The sequence below is a fragment of the Anomaloglossus baeobatrachus genome, chromosome 1 (genome assembly GCF_048569485.1).
Source record: "Anomaloglossus baeobatrachus isolate aAnoBae1 chromosome 1, aAnoBae1.hap1, whole genome shotgun sequence".
Classification (NCBI taxonomy): Eukaryota; Metazoa; Chordata; class Amphibia; order Anura; family Aromobatidae; genus Anomaloglossus; species Anomaloglossus baeobatrachus.
Window position 1 is genome coordinate 435,435,097 of NC_134353.1, and position 21,792 is coordinate 435,456,888.

Consider the following 21,792-nt stretch of genomic DNA (forward strand, 5'->3'; position numbering starts at 1 on the left):
CAGAGCAAAGGTGAATATATCCACAAATCATAGAATACTGGATCCATCTCTTAATAGTGGCATGAATATTAGAGGTCCCTCATATATTCAAAAAAGGGGCAAAACTTAATTGCTCATTTAAACCCATCGGGGAGAGGGTCCCCAGACTGAAAATCCACCTGGTTTCCAATCTGGATAGGGCCAGCTTCAGGTTACCCCCTCTTATGCCACCCTTAATCAGGTCGATCCCCATCACCTTCAATCCTGTTGGATCACAATTGTAATGGACCTTAAAGTGTCTGGGGAGAGACCTGAGAAGGGTGAGATCCGTCACAGTTGGAGCCTTGAGGATGTCCCGAACGTGTTCTCGGATGCGGACCCGCAACTGTCTAGAGGTAAGGCCCACGTAGATTAAATCACACGGGCATTTTGCATAGTAGACGACATACGTACTGCTACATGTGATATAATTCTTGATTTGAAAACGTAGTTTTTTGTCGGCTGAAAAAAACTCCTTACCTCTAATGATGTTGCCGGATCCGCACGCCAAACACTCCCCACAGGTGAAACATCCCACCCTGGGGGTGCTATGTCCAAAGAGACCGCCCCGTGTCTTAGCCACATAATGGCTATCCACAAGGAGGTCCTTTAGGCACCTGCCCCTCCTAGATGTCACCAACGGGGCCCCCGGTAGGTCTGTGGCCAGAACAGGGTCTGTTTGTAAGACTGACCAATGTCTTGTTAGGGCATCTCTCACACGTCCCCATTGCCCATTGAAGGTGGAAATAAATCTGGTTTGATTCCCACCTTCATCTCTGCTTCCCCCACCCGGGCCATATAACAGTTGTTCCCTGGGACTATGTTTGGCTCTCAGATAACCCTGCCTGATGCCGCGGGCGCCGTATCCTCGATCCTTGAAGCGAGCACTCAGGTCCCTGGCCTGGTTTTCAAATTTCTGGGGCGTAGAGCATATTCTTTTTGCCCTCAGAAATTGTCCCGTAGGGATGGCCCTGATTGTGGATCTCTGGTGAGCAGATGTTGCGTGTAAAAACGCATTAACAGATGTAGCCTTTCTAAAGAGATCTGTCTCAATTATACCTCCCTCACCAACCTCCACCATAACGTCCAGAAATTCCATTTTTCTCTGGTCAGCCTTATAGGTTAACCGAATATTCTTGTTGTTTTGATTAAGATTTTCCATAAAGGTATCCAGCAGAGGACGGGCACCTTGCCACAGGAACAGCACATCGTCTATATATCGATACCAGCAGACTATCCTCTGGGCAAGTGGAAGCTCGTGTAATACCGTCTGCTCCCACCTGCCCAGGAACAGTCCCGCATAAGATGGTGCACATGCTGCCCCCATGGCGGTGCCACGCCTCTGCAGGAAAAATCGGTCTTTAAAAGTGAAGACGTTATGGTGGAGAATGAATTCAAGGAGTTCCAAAATAAGCTCACAAAGAGATCCCTCCAAAGACCCTCCCAGCAGGAAGTGTCTACATGCCTCTAGGCCCTGTTCGTGCTCGATGCAAGTATACAGGGACTCTACGTCCGCCGTAACAAGCCACATGTCCGCATCAACATGGATACCATCCAATTTCTTGAGCAGGTCATTTGTGTCTTTCAGGTATGATGGAAGGTTCTGCACTAGAGGCTTTAAATAAAAGTCTACAAATGTGCAGATAGGTCCACAAAGGCCGCCAATCCCCGAGACGATGGGCCATCCCGGGGGGTTGGCGGCATCCTTGTGTACCTTCGGTAATAAATAAAAGGTGGGTAATTTTGGTGTTTTCACCAACAATCCATCTCTAACCTTTGATGTTATTGTCCCATCCAAAAATGCCTCATCAAGAATGGATTTTAGTTTTAACCTAAAGTCCGGGGTAGGGTTGCTGTCAAGTCTGGTATATGTCTCCCTATTATTAAGTTGTTTAAATGCCTCTCGTTCATATTTTGAAACGGGCCAGATCACCACGTTCCCCCCCTTGTCCGCATTTTTAATCACAATATCCGTCATGTTCCGTAATTCCCTAATCGCGGACCGCTGTTGTTTTGTCAGGTTTTCGCTAGAGCTATATTTAGGAATTTGTTCAAATTCTTTGGTGACCAGTCTGACGAAAATGTCTATTTGTGGACACAGGGACAGTGGGGGGAACGTGGTAGATCTTGGAAGAATATCTCGGGGAAACACCCCAGACATGCCCAGCTCGCCCTCCCTCTCTAAGTCCTCCAATACTGAGATAGCCTCCAGTTCTCTATCAGTCAAATTCTCACTTCCCCTCTTTGCTTTGTGGTGTAACCTATGTAGAAGCAATTTACGGGCATACAAATGGAGGTCCTTCACAGCAGTGAATAAATCAAAGGTGCCAGTTGGTACAAAGGACAGACCCAGTTGAAGGACCTGAGTCTGTGCCTCTGTCAAAGTGTGAGTTGAGAGATTAATTACCTGAAGTAGGTTCTTTTTACTGCGTTGTTCTAGGGATACAGTAGGTGAGATACCCTTTCTCTTTCCCTGTGTCGTTCCTCGGTTGTTTTTGGGGATGTCATTATGTTTTTTATTTTGATTCGTTGGATCATCTTCCTTATCCTCCATCCCCAAACTCTGCCCAGAGGTACGGGATGACATAGAGATTGATCGGGGTCTCCCATGATAAATTTGTCCAGGACGGCCCTTCTTCCATCTATAAACTTGTTTGTTGCTATGGTCATTCTTGTCCCTTTGCAATTTCTTAGTTTTGGCAATTCTAATCTCGTTTTCCCACTTGACAAAGTCTCCCTCTACTTCAGTGTTAAACTTTGCCAGCTGTTCCTCTGTTAACTCCTTTTTAATTTTCTCTTGGATGGCCTCAATCTCCACCTCCATTTCTCCCACATTCACTTCATTAAGTTTAATGAGGAGTTCCATGAAGTGTTTTGAACATGCGTTAGCACTGTCTTCCCAGGCGTTAATAAACCATTCCTCATGAATAGGGAATGATGGAAATACCTGGATACGTAAGCCACGAGGGATCAAACCCCGGGCTACGTACTGTTCCAAAAAACCTTTGTTCCACCATAATTTTGTCCTTTTGTGGAGTAATTGTTTTAATCTCTGCATATCTGCTTGGCAATCACTATGCTTGCTGTTAAAACCAACGGCAAGGTCCTCTTTAAAAGCCTCAGTAATGTGAGAGCGCCAATTATTATCACGCGCTCTGAAGTCCATGGATTCTGAAAACAGAACTGTGATAAACAAAGATATAACTATTATAACAGTTTTCATTAATGAAAACTGTTATAACACTGAAGGTTAGTGTCTGTGTGGCCCAATTTTTGGAAAAAAAGGAGACTCCGCTTGGAGTAACCCTTGCTTGCTGTGTTTTTTTAAAAGGAGCCAAGATGAACATGTCATGGTTCAGCAAAGACTTTGCTACCTAACCCAGGGTCATCCTGGGGACGGTTAAGTATGGCGTATTTTTGAATGTGCTTGATGCAAATCTAGCTGTTAAGCTGTCAACTAGGGCACAAGTGCTACCACTGAATGGGTGGGTGTGTGTGGGGCCCAATTTTTGAAAAAAAAGGGAGACTCCGCTTGGAGTAACCCTTGCTTGCTGTGTTTTTTAAAAGGAGCCAAGATGAACAAGTCATGGTTCAGCAAAGACTTTGCTACCTAACCCGGGGTCATCCTGGGGACGGTTAAGTATGGCGTATTTTTGAATGTGCTTGATGCAAATCTAGCTTTGAAGTGTACAACTAGGGCACAAGTGCTGCCACTGAATGGGTGGGTGTGTGTGGGGCCCAATTTTTGGAAAAAAAAGGAGACTCCGCTTGGAGTAACCCTTGCTTGTTGTGTTTTTTAAAAGGAGCCAAGATGAACAAGTCATGGTTCAGCAAAGACTTTGCTACCTAACCCGGGGTCATCCTGGGGACGGTTAAGTATGGCGTTTTTTTGAATGTGCTTGATGCAAATCTAGCTGTGAAGTGTACAACTAGGGCATAAGTGCTGCCACTGAATGGGTGGGTGTGTGTGGGGCCCAATTTTTGGAAAAAAAGGGAGACTCCGCTTGGAGTAACCCTTGCTTACATTGTTTTTAAAAATGATCCAAGATGAACAGAGCTGGGATCAGGAAAGACTTTGCTACCTACCCCGGTGTCATCCTGGGGACGGTTAAGTATGGCGTATTTTTGAATGTGCTTGATGCAAATCTAGCTGTGAAGTGTACAACTAGGGCACAAGTGCTGCCACTGAATTGGTGGGTGTGTGTGGGGCCCAATTTTTGGAAAAAAAAGGGAGACTCCGCTTGGAGTAACCCTTGCTTGCTGTGTTTTTTAAAAGGAGCCAAGATGAACAAGTCATGGTTCAGCAAAGACTTTGCTACCTAACCCGGGGTCATCTTGGAAACGGTTAAGTATGGCGTATTTTTGAATGTGCTTGATGCAAATCTAGCTGTGAAGTGTACAACTAGGGCACAAGTGCTGCCACTGAAGGGGTTAGTGTCTGTGTAGCCCAATTTTTGGAAAAAAGGGAGACTCCGTTTGGAGTAACCCATGCTTACATTGTTTTTAAAAATGATCCAAGATGAACAGAGCTGGGATCAGGAAAGACTTTGCTACCTACCCCGGTGTCATCCTGGGGACGGTTAAGTATAGCGTATTTTTGAATGTGCTTGATGCAAATCTAGCTGTGAAGTGTACAACTAGGGCACAAGTGCAGCCACTGAATGGGTGGGTGTGTGTGTGGCCCAATTTTTGGAAAAAAAAGGGAGATTCCGCTTGGAGTAACCCTTGCTTGCTGTGTTTTTAAATAATGATCAAAGATGAACAAGTCATGGTTCAGCAAAGACTTTGCTACCTAACCCGGGGTCATCCTGGGGACGGTTAAGTATGGCGTATTTTTGAATGTGCTTGATGCAAATCTAGCTTTGAAGTGTACAACTAGGGCACAAGTGCTGCCACTGAATGGGTGGGTGTGTGTGGGGCCCAATTTTTGGAAAAAAAAGGGAGATTCCGCTTGGAGTAACCCTTGCTTGCTGTGTTTTTTAAAAGGAGCCAAGATGAACAAGTCATGGTTCAGCAAAGACTTTGCTACCTAACCCGGGGTCATCCTGGGGACGGTTAAGTATGGCGTTTTTTTGAATGTGCTTGATGCAAATCTAGCTGTGAAGTGTACAACTAGGGCACAAGTGCTGCCACTGAATGTGTGGGTGTGTTTGGGGCCCAATTTTTGGAAAAAAGGGAGACTCCGCTTGGAGTAACCCTTGCTTGCTGTGTTTTTTAAAAGGAGCCAAGATGAACAAGTCATGGTTCAGCAAAGACTTTGCTACCTAACCCGGGGTCATCCTGGGGACGGTTAAGTATGGCGTATTTTTGAATGTGCTTGATGCAAATCTAGCTGTGAAGTGTACAACTAGGGCATAAGTGCTGCCACTGAATGGGTGGGTGTGTGTGGGGCCCAATTTTTGGAAAAAAAGGGAGACTCCGCTTGGAGTAACCCTAGCTTACATTGTTTTTAAAAATGATCCAAGATGAACAGAGCTGGGATCAGAAAAGACTTTGCTACCTACCCCGGTGTCATCCTGGGGACGGTTAAGTATGGCGTATTTTTGAATGTGCTTGATGCAAATCTAGCTGTGAAGTGTACAACTAGGGCACAAGTGCTGCCACTGAATGGGTGGGTGTGTGTGGGGCCCAATTTTTGGAAAAAATGGGAGACTCCGCTTGGAGTAACCCTTGCTTACATTGTTTATAAAAATGATCCAAGATGAACAGAGCTGGGATCAGGAAAGACTTTGCTACCTACCCCGGTGTCATCCTGGGGACGGTTAAGTATGGCGTATTTTTGAATGTGCTTGATGCAAATCTAGCTGTGAAGTGTACAACTAGGGCACAAGTGCTGCCACTGAATGGGTGGGTGTGTGTGGGGCCCAATTTTTGGAAAAAAAGGGAGACTCCGCTTGGAGTAACCCTTGCTTGCTGTGTTTTTTAAAAGGAGCCAAGATGAACAAGTTATGGTTCAGCAAAGACTTTGCTACCTAACCCGGGGTCATCTTTGGGACGGATAAGTATGGCGTATTTTTGAATGTGCTTGATGCAAATCTAGCTGTGAAGTGTACAACTAGGGCACAAGTGCTGCCACTGAAGGGGTTAGTGTCTGTGTAGCCCAATTTTTGGAAAAAAGGGAGACTCCGTTTGGAGTAACCCTTGCTTACATTGTTTTTAAAAATGATCCAAGATGAACAGAGCTGGGATCAGGAAAGACTTTGCTACCTACCCCGGTGTCATCCTGGGGACGGTTAAGTATAGCGTATTTTTGAATGTGCTTGATGCAAATCTAGCTGTAAAGTGTACAACTAGGGCACAAGTGCTGCCACTGAAGGGGTTAGTGTCTGTGTAGCCCAATTTTTGGAAAAAAGGGAGACTCCGTTTGGAGTAACCCTTGCTTACATTGTTTTTAAAAATGATCCAAGATGAACAGAGCTGGGATCAGGAAAGACTTTGCTACCTACCCCGGTGTCATCCTGGGGACGGTTAAGTATAGCGTATTTTTGAATGTGCTTGATGCAAATCTAGCTGTAAAGTGTACAACTAGGGCACAAGTGCAGCCACTGAATGGGTGGGTGTGTGTGGGGCCCAATTTTTGGAAAAAAAAAAGGGAGATTCCGCTTGGAGTAACCCTTGCTTGCTGTGTTTTTTAATAATGATCAAAGATGAACAAGTCATGGTTCAGCAAAGACTTTGCTACCTAACCCGGGGTCATCCTGGGGACGGTTAAGTATGGCGTATTTTTGAATGTGCTTGATGCAAATCTAGCTTTGAAGTGTACAACTAGGGCACAAGTGCTGCCACTGAATGGGTGGGTGTGTGTGGGGCCCAATTTTTGGAAAAAAAGGGAGACTCCGCTTGGAGTAACCGTTGCTTATTGTGTTTTTTAAAAGGAGCCAAGATGAACAAGTCATGGTTCAGCAAACACTTTGCTACCTAACCCGGGGTCATCATGGGGACGGTTAAGTATGGCGTATTTTTGAATGTGCTTGATGCAAATCTAGCTGTGAAGTGTACAACTAGGGCACAAGTGCTGCAACTGAAGGGGTTAGTGTCTGTGTGGCCCAATTTTTGGAAAAAAGGGAGACTCCGCTTGGAGTAACCCTTGCTTACATTGTTTTTAAAAATGATCCAAGATGAACACAGCTGGGATCAGGAAGGACTTTGATACCTACCCCAGTGTCATCCTGTGGACGGTTAAGTATGGCGTATTTTTGAATGTGCTTGATGCAAATCTAGCTGTGAAGTGTACAACTAGGGCACAAGTACTACCACTGAATGGGTGAGTGTGTGTGGGGCCCAATTTTTGGTTAAAAAGGGAGACTATGCTTGGAGTAACCCTTGCTTACATTGTTTTTGAAAATGATCCAAGATGAACAGAGCTGGGATCAGGAAAGACTTTGCTACCTACCCCGGTGTCTTCCTGGGAACGGTTAAGTATGGCGTATTTTTGAATGTGCTTAATGCAAATCTAGCTGTGAAGTGTACAACTAGGGCACAAGTGCTGCCACTGAATGGGTGGGTGTGTGTGGGGCCCAATTTTTTGGAAAAAAAGGGAGACTCCGCTTGGAGTAACCCTTGCTTACATTGTTTTTAAAAATGATCCAAGATGAACAGAGCTGGGATCAGGAAAGACTTTGCTACCTACCCCTGTGTCATCCTGGGGACGGTTAAGTATGGCGTATTTTTGAATGTGCTTGATGCAAATCTAGCTGTGAAGTGTACAACTAGGGCACAAGTGCTGCAACTGAAGGGGTTAGTGTCTGTGTGGCCCAATTTTTGGAAAAAAGGGAGACTCCGCTTGGAGTAACCCTTGCTTACATTGTTTTTAAAAATGATCCAAGATGAACAGAGCTGGGATCAGGAAAGACTTTGCTCCCTACCCCGGTGTCATCCTGGGGACGGTTAAGTATGGCGTATTTTTGAATGTGCTTGATGCAAATCTAGCTGTGAAGTGTACAACTAGGGCACAAGTGCAGCCACTGAATGGGTGGGTGTGTGTGTGGCCCAATTTTTGGCAAAAATGGGAGACTCCGCTTGGAGTAACCCTTGCTTACATTGTTTTTAAAAATGATCCAAGAATAACAGAGCTGGGATCAGGAAAGACTTTGCTACCTACCCCGGTGTCATCCTGGGGACGGTTAAGTATAGCGTATTTTTGAATGTGCTTGATGCAAATCTAGCTGTGAAGTGTACAACTAGGGCACAAGTGCAGCCACTGAATGGGTGGGTGTGTGTGGGGCCCAATTTTTGGAAAAAAAAGGGAGATTCCGCTTGGAGTAACCCTTGCTTGCTGTGTTTTTTAATAATGATCAAAGATGAACAAGTCATGGTTCAGCAAAGACTTTGCTACCTAACCCGGGGTCATCCTGGGGACGGTTAAGTATGGCGTTTTTTTGAATGTGCTTGATGCAAATCTAGCTGTGAAGTGTACAACTAGGGCATAAGTGCTGCCACTGAATGGGTGGGTGTGTGTGGGGCCCAATTTTTGGAAAAAAAGGGAGACTCCGCTTGGAGTAACCCTTGCTTACATTGTTTTTAAAAATGATCCAAGATGAACAGAGCTGGGATCAGGAAAGACTTTGCTACCTACCCCGGTGTCATCCTGGGGACGGTTAAGTATGGCGTATTTTTGAATGTGCTTGATGCAAATCTAGCTGTGAAGTGTACAACTAGGGCACAAGTGCTGCCACTGAAATGGTGGGTGTGTGTGGGGCCCAATTTTTGGAAAAAAAAGGGAGACTCCGCTTGGAGTAACCCTTGCTTGCTGTGTTTTTTAAAAGGAGCCAAGATGAACAAGTCATGGTTCAGCAAAGACTTTGCTACCTAACCCGGGGTCATCTTGGAAACGGTTAAGTATGGCGTATTTTTGAATGTGCTTGATACAAATCTAGCTGTGAAGTGTACAACTAGGGCACAAGTGCTGCCACTGAAGGGGTTAGTGTCTGTGTAGCCCAATTTTTGGAAAAAAGGGAGACTCCGTTTGGAGTAACCCATGCTTACATTGTTTTTAAAAATGATCCAAGATGAACAGAGCTGGGATCAGGAAAGACTTTGCTACCTACCCCGGTGTCATCCTGGGGACGGTTAAGTATAGCGTATTTTTGAATGTGCTTGATGCAAATCTAGCTGTGAAGTGTACAACTAGGGCACAAGTGCAGCCACTGAATGGGTGGGTGTGTGTGTGGCCCAATTTTTGGAAAAAAAAGGGAGATTCCGCTTGGAGTAACCCTTGCTTGCTGTGTTTTTAAATAATGATCAAAGATGAACAAGTCATGGTTCAGCAAAGACTTTGCTACCTAACCCGGGGTCATCCTGGGGACGGTTAAGTATGGCGTATTTTTGAATGTGCTTGATGCAAATCTAGCTTTGAAGTGTACAACTAGGGCACAAGTGCTGCCACTGAATGGGTGGGTGTGTGTGGGGCCCAATTTTTGGAAAAAAAAGGGAGATTCCGCTTGGAGTAACCCTTGCTTGCTGTGTTTTTTAAAAGGAGCCAAGATGAACAAGTCATGGTTCAGCAAAGACTTTGCTACCTAACCCGGGGTCATCCTGGGGACGGTTAAGTATGGCGTTTTTTTGAATGTGCTTGATGCAAATCTAGCTGTGAAGTGTACAACTAGGGCACAAGTGCTGCCACTGAATGTGTGGGTGTGTTTGGGGCCCAATTTTTGGAAAAAAGGGAGACTCCGCTTGGAGTAACCCTTGCTTGCTGTGTTTTTTAAAAGGAGCCAAGATGAACAAGTCATGGTTCAGCAAAGACTTTGCTACCTAACCCGGGGTCATCCTGGGGACGGTTAAGTATGGCGTATTTTTGAATGTGCTTGATGCAAATCTAGCTGTGAAGTGTACAACTAGGGCATAAGTGCTGCCACTGAATGGGTGGGTGTGTGTGGGGCCCAATTTTTGGAAAAAAAGGGAGACTCCGCTTGGAGTAACCCTTGCTTACATTGTTTTTAAAAATGATCCAAGATGAACAGAGCTGGGATCAGAAAAGACTTTGCTACCTACCCCGGTGTCATCCTGGGGACGGTTAAGTATGGCGTATTTTTGAATGTGCTTGATGCAAATCTAGCTGTGAAGTGTACAACTAGGGCACAAGTGCTGCCACTGAATGGGTGGGTGTGTGTGGGGCCCAATTTTTGGAAAAAATGGGAGACTCCGCTTGGAGTAACCCTTGCTTACATTGTTTATAAAAATGATCCAAGATGAACAGAGCTGGGATCAGGAAAGACTTTGCTACCTACCCCGGTGTCATCCTGGGGACGGTTAAGTATGGCGTATTTTTGAATGTGCTTGATGCAAATCTAGCTGTGAAGTGTACAACTAGGGCACAAGTGCTGCCACTGAATGGGTGGGTGTGTGTGGGGCCCAATTTTTGGAAAAAAAGGGAGACTCCGCTTGGAGTAACCCTTGCTTGCTGTGTTTTTTAAAAGGAGCCAAGATGAACAAGTTATGGTTCAGCAAAGACTTTGCTACCTAACCCGGGGTCATCTTTGGGACGGATAAGTATGGCGTATTTTTGAATGTGCTTGATGCAAATCTAGCTGTGAAGTGTACAACTAGGGCACAAGTGCTGCCACTGAAGGGGTTAGTGTCTGTGTAGCCCAATTTTTGGAAAAAAGGGAGACTCCGTTTGGAGTAACCCTTGCTTACATTGTTTTTAAAAATGATCCAAGATGAACAGAGCTGGGATCAGGAAAGACTTTGCTACCTACCCCGGTGTCATCCTGGGGACGGTTAAGTATAGCGTATTTTTGAATGTGCTTGATGCAAATCTAGCTGTAAAGTGTACAACTAGGGCACAAGTGCTGCCACTGAAGGGGTTAGTGTCTGTGTAGCCCAATTTTTGGAAAAAAGGGAGACTCCGTTTGGAGTAACCCTTGCTTACATTGTTTTTAAAAATGATCCAAGATGAACAGAGCTGGGATCAGGAAAGACTTTGCTACCTACCCCGGTGTCATCCTGGGGACGGTTAAGTATAGCGTATTTTTGAATGTGCTTGATGCAAATCTAGCTGTAAAGTGTACAACTAGGGCACAAGTGCAGCCACTGAATGGGTGGGTGTGTGTGGGGCCCAATTTTTGGAAAAAAAAAAGGGAGATTCCGCTTGGAGTAACCCTTGCTTGCTGTGTTTTTTAATAATGATCAAAGATGAACAAGTCATGGTTCAGCAAAGACTTTGCTACCTAACCCGGGGTCATCCTGGGGACGGTTAAGTATGGCGTATTTTTGAATGTGCTTGATGCAAATCTAGCTTTGAAGTGTACAACTAGGGCACAAGTGCTGCCACTGAATGGGTGGGTGTGTGTGGGGCCCAATTTTTGGAAAAAAAGGGAGACTCCGCTTGGAGTAACCGTTGCTTATTGTGTTTTTTAAACGGAGCCAAGATGAACAAGTCATGGTTCAGCAAAGACTTTGCTACCTAACCCGGGGTCATCCTGGGGACGGTTAAGTATGGCGTATTTTTGAATGTGCTTGATGCAAATCTAGCTGTGAAGTGTACAACTAGGGCACAAGTGCTGCAACTGAAGGGGTTAGTGTCTGTGTGGCCCAATTTTTGGAAAAAAGGGAGACTCCGCTTGGAGTAACCCTTGCTTACATTGTTTTTAAAAATGATCCAAGATGAACACAGCTGGGATCAGGAAGGACTTTGATACCTACCCCAGTGTCATCCTGTGGACGGTTAAGTATGGCGTATTTTTGAATGTGCTTGATGCAAATCTAGCTGTGAAGTGTACAACTAGGGCACAAGTACTACCACTGAATGGGTGAGTGTGTGTGGGGCCCAATTTTTGGTTAAAAAGGGAGACTATGCTTGGAGTAACCCTTGCTTACATTGTTTTTGAAAATGATCCAAGATGAACAGAGCTGGGATCAGGAAAGACTTTGCTACCTACCCCGGTGTCTTCCTGGGAACGGTTAAGTATGGCGTATTTTTGAATGTGCTTAATGCAAATCTAGCTGTGAAGTGTACAACTAGGGCACAAGTGCTGCCACTGAATGGGTGGGTGTGTGTGGGGCCCAATTTTTTGGAAAAAAAGGGAGACTCCGCTTGGAGTAACCCTTGCTTACATTGTTTTTAAAAATGATCCAAGATGAACAGAGCTGGGATCAGGAAAGACTTTGCTACCTACCCCTGTGTCATCCTGGGGACGGTTAAGTATGGCGTATTTTTGAATGTGCTTGATGCAAATCTAGCTGTGAAGTGTACAACTAGGGCACAAGTGCTGCCACTGAAGGGGTTAGTGTCTGTGTGGCCCAATTTTTGGAAAAAAGGGAGACTCCGCTTGGAGTAACCCTTGCTTACATTGTTTTTAAAAATGATCCAAGATGAACAGAGCTGGGATCAGGAAAGACTTTGCTACCTACCCCGGTGTCATCCTGGGGACGGTTAAGTATGGCGTATTTTTGAATGTGCTTGATGCAAATCTAGCTGTGAAGTGTACAACTAGGGCAAAAGTGCTGCAACTGAAGGGGTTAGTGTCTGTGTGGCCCAATTTTTGGAAAAAAGGGAGACTCCGCTTGGAGTAACCCTTGCTTACATTGTTTTTAAAAATGATCCAAGATGAACAGAGCTGGGATCAGGAAAGACTTTGCTACCTACCCCGGTGTCTTCCTGGGAACGGTTAAGTATGGCGTATTTTTGAATGTGCTTAATGCAAATCTAGCTGTGAAGTGTACAACTAGGGCACAAGTGCAGCCACTGAATGGGTGGGTGTGTGTGGGGCCCAATTTTTTGGAAAAAAAGGGAGACTCCGCTTGGAGTAACCCTTGCTTGCTGTGTTTTTTAAAAGGAGCCAAGATGAACAAGTCATGGTTCAGCAAAGACTTTGCTACCTAACCCGGGGTCATCCTGGGGACAGTTAAGAATGGCGTATTTTTGAATGTGCTTGATGCAAATCTAGCTGTGAAGTGTACAACTAGGGAACAAGTGCTGCCACTGAATGGGTGGGTGTGTGTGTGGGGCCCAATTTTTGGAAAAAAAAGGGAGACTCTGCTTGGAGTAACCCTTGCTTACATTGTTTTTAAAAATGATCCAAGATGAAGAGAGCTGGGATCAGGAATGACTTTGCTACCTACCCCAGTGTCATCCTGGGGATGGTTAAGTATGGCGTATTTTTGAATGTGCTTGATGCAAATTTAGCTGTGAAGTGTACAACTAGGGCACAAGTGCTGCCACTGAATGGGTGGGTGTGTGTGGGGCCCAATTTTTGGAAAAAAAGGGAGACTCCGCTTGGAGTAACTTTTGCTTGCTGTGTTTTTTAAAAGGAGCCAAGATGAATAGAGCTGGGATCAGGAAAGACTTTGCTACCTACCCCGGTGTCATCCTGGGGACGGTTAAGTATGGCGTATTTTTGAATGTGCTTGATGCAAATCTAGCTGTGAAGTGTACAACTAGGGCACAAGTGCTGCCACAGATGGGTGGGTGTGTGTGGGGCCCTATTTTTGGAAAAAAAGGGAGACTCCGCTTGGAGTAACCCTTGCTTTCTGTGTTTTTAAAAGGAGCCAAGATGAACAAGTAATGGTTCAGCAAAGACTTTGCTACCTACCCCGGTGTCATCCTCGGGACGGTTAACTATGGCGTATTTTTTAATGTGCTTGATGCAAATCTAGCTGTGAAGTGTACAACTAGGGCACAAGTGCTTTCACTGAATGGGTGGGTGTGTGTGGGGCCCAATTTTTGGAAAAAAAAGGGAGATTCCGCTTGGAGTAACCCTTGCTTGCTGTGTTTTTTTAAAAGGAGCCAAGATGAACATGTCATGGTTCAGCAAAGACTTTGCTACCTAACCCAGGGTCATCCTGGGGACGGTTAAGTATGGCGTATTTTTGAATGTGCTTGATGCAAATCTAGCTGTTAAGCTGTCAACTAGGGCACAAGTGCTACCACTGAATGGGTGGGTGTGTGTGGGGCCCAATTTTTGAAAAAAAAGGGAGACTCCGCTTGGAGTAACCCTTGCTTGCTGTGTTTTTTAAAAGGAGCCAAGATGAACAAGTCATGGTTCAGCAAAGACTTTGCTACCTAACCCGGGGTCATCCGGGGACGGTTAAGTATGGCGTATTTTTGATGTGCTTGATGCAAATCTAGCTGTGAAGTGTACAACTAGGGCACAAGTGCTGCCACTGAAGGGGTTAGTGTCTGTGTGGCCCAATTTTTGGAAAAAAGGGAGACTCCGCTTAGAGTAACCCTTGCTTACATTGTTTTTAAAAAAGATCCAAGATGAACAGAGCTGGGATCAGAAAAGACTTTGCTCCCTACCCCGGTGTCATCCTGGGGACGGTTAAGTATGGCGTATTTTTGAATGTGCTTGATGCAAATCTAGCTGTGAAGTGTACAACTAGGGCACAAGTGCTGCCACTGAATGGGTGGGTGTGTGTGTGGCCCAATTTTTGGCAAAAATGGGAGACTCCGCTTGGAGTAACCCTTGCTTGTTGTGTTTTTTAAAAGGAGCCAAGATGAACAAGTCATGGTTCAGCAAAGACTTTGCTACCTAACCCGGGGTCATCCTGGGGACGGTTAAGTATGGCGTTTTTTTGAATGTGCTTGATGCAAATCTAGCTGTGAAGTGTACAACTAGGGCATAAGTGCTGCCACTGAATGGGTGGGTGTGTGTGGGGCCCAATTTTTGGAAAAAAAGGGAGACTCCGCTTGGAGTAACCCTTGCTTACATTGTTTTTAAAAATGATCCAAGATGAACAGAGCTGGGATCAGGAAAGACTTTGCTACCTACCCCGGTGTCATCCTGGGGACGGTTAAGTATGGCGTATTTTTGAATGTGCTTGATGCAAATCTAGCTGTGAAGTGTACAACTAGGGCACAAGTGCTGCCACTGAATTGGTGGGTGTGTGTGGGGCCCAATTTTTGGAAAAAAAAGGGAGACTCCGCTTGGAGTAACCCTTGCTTGCTGTGTTTTTTAAAAGGAGCCAAGATGAACAAGTCATGGTTCAGCAAAGACTTTGCTACCTAACCCGGGGTCATCTTGGGGACGGATAAGTATGGCGTATTTTTGAATGTGCTTGATGCAAATCTAGCTGTGAAGTGTACAACTAGGGCACAAGTGCTGCCACTGAAGGGGTTAGTGTCTGTGTAGCCCAATTTTTGGAAAAAAGGGAGACTCCGTTTGGAGTAACCCATGCTTACATTGTTTTTAAAAATGATCCAAGATGAACAGAGCTGGGATCAGGAAAGACTTTGCTACCTACCCCGGTGTCATCCTGGGGACGGTTAAGTATAGCGTATTTTTGAATGTGCTTGATGCAAATCTAGCTGTGAAGTGTACAACTAGGGCACAAGTGCAGCCACTGAATGGGTGGGTGTGTGTGTGGCCCAATTTTTGGAAAAAAAAGGGAGATTCCGCTTGGAGTAACCCTTGCTTGCTGTGTTTTTAAATAATGATCAAAGATGAACAAGTCATGGTTCAGCAAAGACTTTGCTACCTAACCCGGGGTCATCCTGGGGACGGTTAAGTATGGCGTATTTTTGAATGTGCTTGATGCAAATCTAGCTTTGAAGTGTACAACTAGGGCACAAGTGCTGCCACTGAATGGGTGGGTGTGTGTGGGGCCCAATTTTTGGAAAAAAAAGGGAGATTCCGCTTGGAGTAACCCTTGCTTGCTGTGTTTTTTAAAAGGAGCCAAGATGAACAAGTCATGGTTCAGCAAAGACTTTGCTACCTAACCCGGGGTCATCCTGGGGACGGTTAAGTATGGCGTTTTTTTGAATGTGCTTGATGCAAATCTAGCTGTGAAGTGTACAACTAGGGCACAAGTGCTGCCACTGAATGTGTGGGTGTGTTTGGGGCCCAATTTTTGGAAAAAAGGGAGACTCCGCTTGGAGTAACCCTTGCTTGCTGTGTTTTGTAAAAGGAGCCAAGATGAACAAGTCATGGTTCAGCAAAGACTTTGCTACCTAACCCGGGGTCATCCTGGGGACGGTTAAGTATGGCGTATTTTTGAATGTGCTTGATGCAAATCTAGCTGTGAAGTGTACAACTAGGGCATAAGTGCTGCCACTGAATGGGTGGGTGTGTGTGGGGCCCAATTTTTGGAAAAAAAGGGAGACTCCGCTTGGAGTAACCCTTGCTTACATTGTTTTTAAAAATGATCCAAGATGAACAGAGCTGGGATCAGAAAAGACTTTGCTACCTACCCCGGTGTCATCCTGGGGACGGTTAAGTATGGCGTATTTTTGAATGTGCTTGATGCAAATCTAGCTGTGAAGTGTACAACTAGGGCACAAGTGCTGCCACTGAATGGGTGGGTGTGTGTGGGGCCCAATTTTTGGAAAAAATGGGAGACTCCGCTTGGAGTAACCCTTGCTTACATTGTTTATAAAAATGATCCAAGATGAACAGAGCTGGGATCAGGAAAGACTTTGCTACCTACCCCGGTGTCATCCTGGGGACGGTTAAGTATGGCGTATTTTTGAATGTGCTTGATGCAAATCTAGCTGTGAAGTGTACAACTAGGGCACAAGTGCTGCCACTGAATGGGTGGGTGTGTGTGGGGCCCAATTTTTGGAAAAAAAGGGAGACTCCGCTTGGAGTAACCCTTGCTTGCTGTGTTTTTTAAAAGGAGCCAAGATGAACAAGTTATGGTTCACCAAAGACTTTGCTACCCAACCCGGGGTCATCTTTGGGACGGATAAGTATGGCGTATTTTTGAATGTGCTTGATGCAAATCTAGCTGTGAAGTGTACAACTAGGGCACAAGTGCTGCCACTGAAGGGGTTAGTGTCTGTGTAGCCCAATTTTTGGAAAAAAGGGAGACTCCGTTTGGAGTAACCCTTGCTTACATTGTTTTTAAAAATGATCCAAGATGAACAGAGCTGGGATCAGGAAAGACTTTGCTACCTACCCCGGTGTCATCCTGGGGACGGTTAAGTATAGCGTATTTTTGAATGTGCTTGATGCAAATCTAGCTGTAAAGTGTACAACTAGGGCACAAGTGCTGCCACTGAAGGGGTTAGTGTCTGTGTAGCCCAATTTTTGGAAAAAAGGGAGACTCCGTTTGGAGTAACCCTTGCTTACATTGTTTTTAAAAATGATCCAAGATGAACAGAGCTGGGATCAGGAAAGACTTTGCTACCTACCCCGGTGTCATCCTGGGGACGGTTAAGTATAGCGTATTTTTGAATGTGCTTGATGCAAATCTAGCTGTAAAGTGTACAACTAGGGCACAAGTGCAGCCACTGAATGGGTGGGTGTGTGTGGGGCCCAATTTTTGGAAAAAAAAGGGAGATTCCGCTTGGAGTAACCCTTGCTTACATTGTTTTTAAAAATGATCCAAGATGAACAGAGCTGGGATCAGGAAAGACTTTGCTACCTACCCCTGTGTCATCCTGGGGACGGTTAAGTATGGCGTATTTTTGAATGTGCTTGATGCAAATCTAGCTGTGAAGTGTACAACTAGGGCACAAGTGCTGCCACTGAAGGGGTTAGTGTCTGTGTGGCCCAATTTTTGGAAAAAAAGGGAGACTCCGCTTGGAGTAACCCTTGCTTACATTGTTTTTAAAAATGATCCAAGATGAACAGAGCTGGGATCAGGAAAGACTTTGCTACCTACCCCGGTGTCATCCTGGGGACGGTTAAGTATGGCGTATTTTTGAATGTGCTTGATGCAAATCTAGCTGTGAAGTGTACAACTAGGGCACAAGTGCTGCCACTGAATGGGTGGGTGTGTGTGGGGCTCAATTTTTGGAAAAAAAGGGAGACTCCGCTTGGAGTAACCCTTGCTTACATTGTTTTTAAAAATGATCCAAGATGAACAGAGCTGGGATGAGGAAAGACTTTGCTACCTACCCCGGTGTCATCCTGTGGACGGTTAAGTATGGTGTATTTTTGAATTTGCTTGATGCAAATCTAGCTGTGAAGTGTACAACTAGGGCACAAGTGCTGCCACTCAATGGGTGGGTGTGTGTGGGGCCCAATTTTTGGAAAAAAGGGAGACTCCGCTTGGAGTAACCCTTGCTTACATTGTTTTTAAAAATGATCCAAGATGAACAGAGCTGGGATCAGGAAAGACTTTGCTACCTACCCCGGTGTAATCCTGGGGACGGTTAAGTATGGCGTATTTTTGAATGTGCTTGATGCAAATCTAGCTGTGAAGTGTACAACTAGGGCACAAGTGCTGCCACTGAATGGGTGGGTGTGTGTGGGGCCCAATTTTTGGAAAAAAAAGGGAGACTCCGCTTGGAGTAACCCTTGCTTGCTGTGTTTTTTAAAAGGAGCCAAAATGAACAAGTCATGGTTCAGCAAAGACTTTGCTACCTAACCCGGGGTCATCCTGGGGACGGTTAAGTATGGCGTATTTTTGAATGTGCTTGATGCAAATCTAGCTATGAAGTGTACAACTAGGGCACAAGTGCTGCCACTGAAGGGGTTAGTGTCTGTGTAGCCCAATTTTTGGAAAAAAGGGAGACTCCGCTTGGAGTAACCCTTGCTTACATTGTTTTTAAAAATGATCCAAGATGAACAGAACTGGGATCAGGAAAGACTTTGCTACCTACCCCGGTGTCATCCTGGGGACGGTTAAGTATGGCGTATTTTTGAATGTGCTTGATGCAAATCTAGTTGTGAAGTGTACAACTAGGGCACAAGTGCTGCCACTGAATGGGTGGGTGTGTGTGGGGCCCAATTTTTGGAAAAAAAAGGGAGACTCCGCTTGGAGTAATCCTTGCTTACATTGTTTTTAAAAATGATCCAAGATGAACAGAGCTGGGATCAGGAAAGACTTTGCTACCTACCCCGGTGTCATCCTGGGGACGGTTAAGTATGGCGTATTTTTGAATGTGCTTGATGCAAATCTAGCTGTGAAGTGTACAACTAGGGCCCAAGTGGTGCCACTGAATGGGTGCTTGTGTGTGGGGCCCAATTTTTGGAAAAAAAGGGAGTCTCCGCTTGGAGTAACCCTTGCTTACTGTGTTTTTTAAAAGGAGCCAAGATGAACAAGTCATGGTTCAGCAAAGACTTTGCTACCTAACCCGGGGTCATCCTGGGGACGGTTAAGTATGGCGTATTTTTGAATGTGCTTGATGCAAATCTAGCTGTGAAGTGTACAACTAGGGCACAAGTGCTGCCACTGAATGGGTGGGTGTGTGTGGGGCCCAATTTTTGGAAAAAAAGGGAGACTCCGCTTGGAGTAACCCTTGGTTGCTGTGTTTTTTAAAAGGAGCCAAGATGAACAAGTCATGGTTTAGCAAAGACTTTGCTACCTAACCCGGGGTCATCCTGGGGACGGTTAAGTATGGCGTATTTTTGAATGTGCTTGATGCAAATCTAGCTGTGAAGTGTACAACTAGGGCACAAGTGCTGCCACTCAATGGGTGGGTGTGTGTGGGGCCCAATTTTTGGAAAAAAGGGAGACTCCGCTTGGAGTAACCCTTGCTTAAATTGTTTTTAAAAATGATCCAAGATGAACAGAGCTGGGATCAGGAAAGACTTTGCTACCTACCCCGGTGTCATCCTGGGGACGGTTAAGTATGGCGTATTTTTGAATGTGCTTGATGCAAATCTAGCTGTGAAGTGTACAACTGGGGCACAAGTGCTGCCACTGAAGTTGTGGGTGTGTGTGTGGCCCAATTTTTGGAAAAAAGGGAGACTCCGCTTGGAGTCACCTTGCGGTGTTTTACATGATTTTAGAAGGGCGTGCCATGCCTCTATGTGTATCTCCTCCTCTTTTTCCTTGTCCAGCTCTTTTGTTTTCGCATGAGTATATGTCCTTGTCACTTTCCCATGTGTTTGTGTTGTGTTGTGAGTTGTTTGTCACCTTTTGGACACCTTTGAGGGTGTTTTCTAGGTGTTTTTATGTGTTTGTGATTGCCTGCCATTGTTTCCTATGCGGTTCGAGTTCGGTTCGTCTAACGTTCGACGAACCGAACTTGAACGAGACCTCCGTTCGGCGAACCGAACTCGAGCCGAACCGGGACCGGTTCGCTTATCTCTACTCTTGATGGGCCAGATGGATGGGCCAGAGGCTTAATCAGTAAAGGGCAGAGAGCTACACTCTGACTCAGACGCCAGCAAGGTGGAGGTTGGGTAGATGTATGGGCTGGCATCATCAAAGATGAACTTGTGGGACCTTTTCTGGTTGAGGATGGAGTGAAGCTCAACTCCCAAACCTACTGCCAGTTTCTGGAAGACAACTTCTTTAAGCAGTGGTACAGGAAGAAGTCGGTATCCTTCAAGAAATACATGATTTTCATGCAGGACAATGCTCCATCTCATGCATCCAACTACTCCACAGTGTGGCTGGCCAGTAAAGGTCTAAAAGATGAAAAAATAATGACATGGCCACCTTGTTCACCTGATCTGAACCCCATAGAGAACCTGTGGTCCCTCATAAAATGTAAGATCTACAGGGAGGGAAAACAGTACACCTCTCGGAACAGTGTCTGGGAATCTGTGGTGGCTGTTGCATGCAATGTTGATCGTAAACAGATCAAGAAACTGACAGACTCTATGGATGATAGGCTGTTTACTGTCATCATAAAGAAAGGTGGCTATATTGGTCACTATTTTTTTTTGTGTTTGTTTTTGCATCTTAGAAATGCTTATTTCTAAATTTTGTGCAGTTATATTGGTTTACCTGGTGAAAATAAACAAGTGAGATGGGAATATATTTGGTGTTTATTAAGTTGCCTAATAATTCTGCACAGTAATAGTTACCTACACAAACAGATATAGTCCTAAGATAGCCAAATCTAAAAAAAAAACACTCCAACTTCCAAAAATATTAAGCTTTGATATTTGAGTCTTTTGGGTTGATTGAGAACATACAGTGCCTACAAGTAGTATTCAACCCCCTGCAGATTTAGCAGGTTTGATAAGATGCAAATAAGTTAGAGCCTGCAAACTTCAAACAAGAGCAGGATTTATTAACAGATGCATAAATCTTACAAACCAACAAGTTATGTTGCTCAGTTAAATTTTAATAAATTTTCAACATAAAAGTGTGGGTCAATTATTATTCAACCCCTAGGTTTAATATTTTTTGCAATAACCCTTGTTTGCAATTACAGCTAATAATCGTCTTTTATAAGACCTGATCAGGCCGGCACAGGTCTCTGGAGTTATCTTGGCCCACTCCTCCATGCAGATCTTCTCCAAGTTATCTAGGTTCTTTGGGTGTCTCATGTGGACTTTAATCTTGAGCTCCTTCCACAAGTTTTCAATTGGGTTAAGGTCAGGAGACTGACTAGGCCACTGCAACACCTTGATTTTTTCCCTCTTGAACCAGGCCTTGGTTTTCTTGGCTGTGTGCTTTGGGTCGTTGTCTTGTTGGAAGATGAAATGACGACCCATCTTAAGATCCTTGATGGAGGAGCGGAGGTTCTTGGCCAAAATCTCCAGGTAGGCCGTGCTATCCATCTTCCCATGGATGCGGACCAGATGGCCAGGCCCCTTGGCTGAGAAACCGTCCCACAGCATGATGCTGCCAGCACCATGCTTGACTGTAGGGATGGTATTCTTTGGGTCGTATGCAGTGCCATCCAGTCTCCAAACGTCACGTGTGTGGTTGGCACCAAAGATCTCGATCTTGGTCTCATCAGACCAGAGAACCTTGAACCAGTCTGTCTCAGAGTCCTCCAAGTGATCATGAGCAAACTGTAGACGAGCCTTGACATGACGCTTTGAAAGTTAAGGTACCTTACGGGCTCGTCTGGAACGGAGACCATTGCGGTGGAGTACGTTGTGGAGACACGGGGCTCAGTGGGTGCTCTCGTCCACTAAAACCCGCCGCCTTTAGAAAGACAGCGTGGCTCAGGGCTCATCCCAACTGAACGCCGCCTCC

The 21,792-nt window shown here is 45.3% G+C and overlaps 1 protein-coding gene across 2 annotated transcripts in view; it reads left to right on the forward strand.

Annotated features, from left to right (window-relative positions):
- The window catches only part of CACNA1S (calcium voltage-gated channel subunit alpha1 S), a 2,360,423-nt gene that overhangs the window by 2,143,419 nt on the left and 195,212 nt on the right, over window positions 1-21,792 (forward strand). The window lies entirely within an intron of this gene.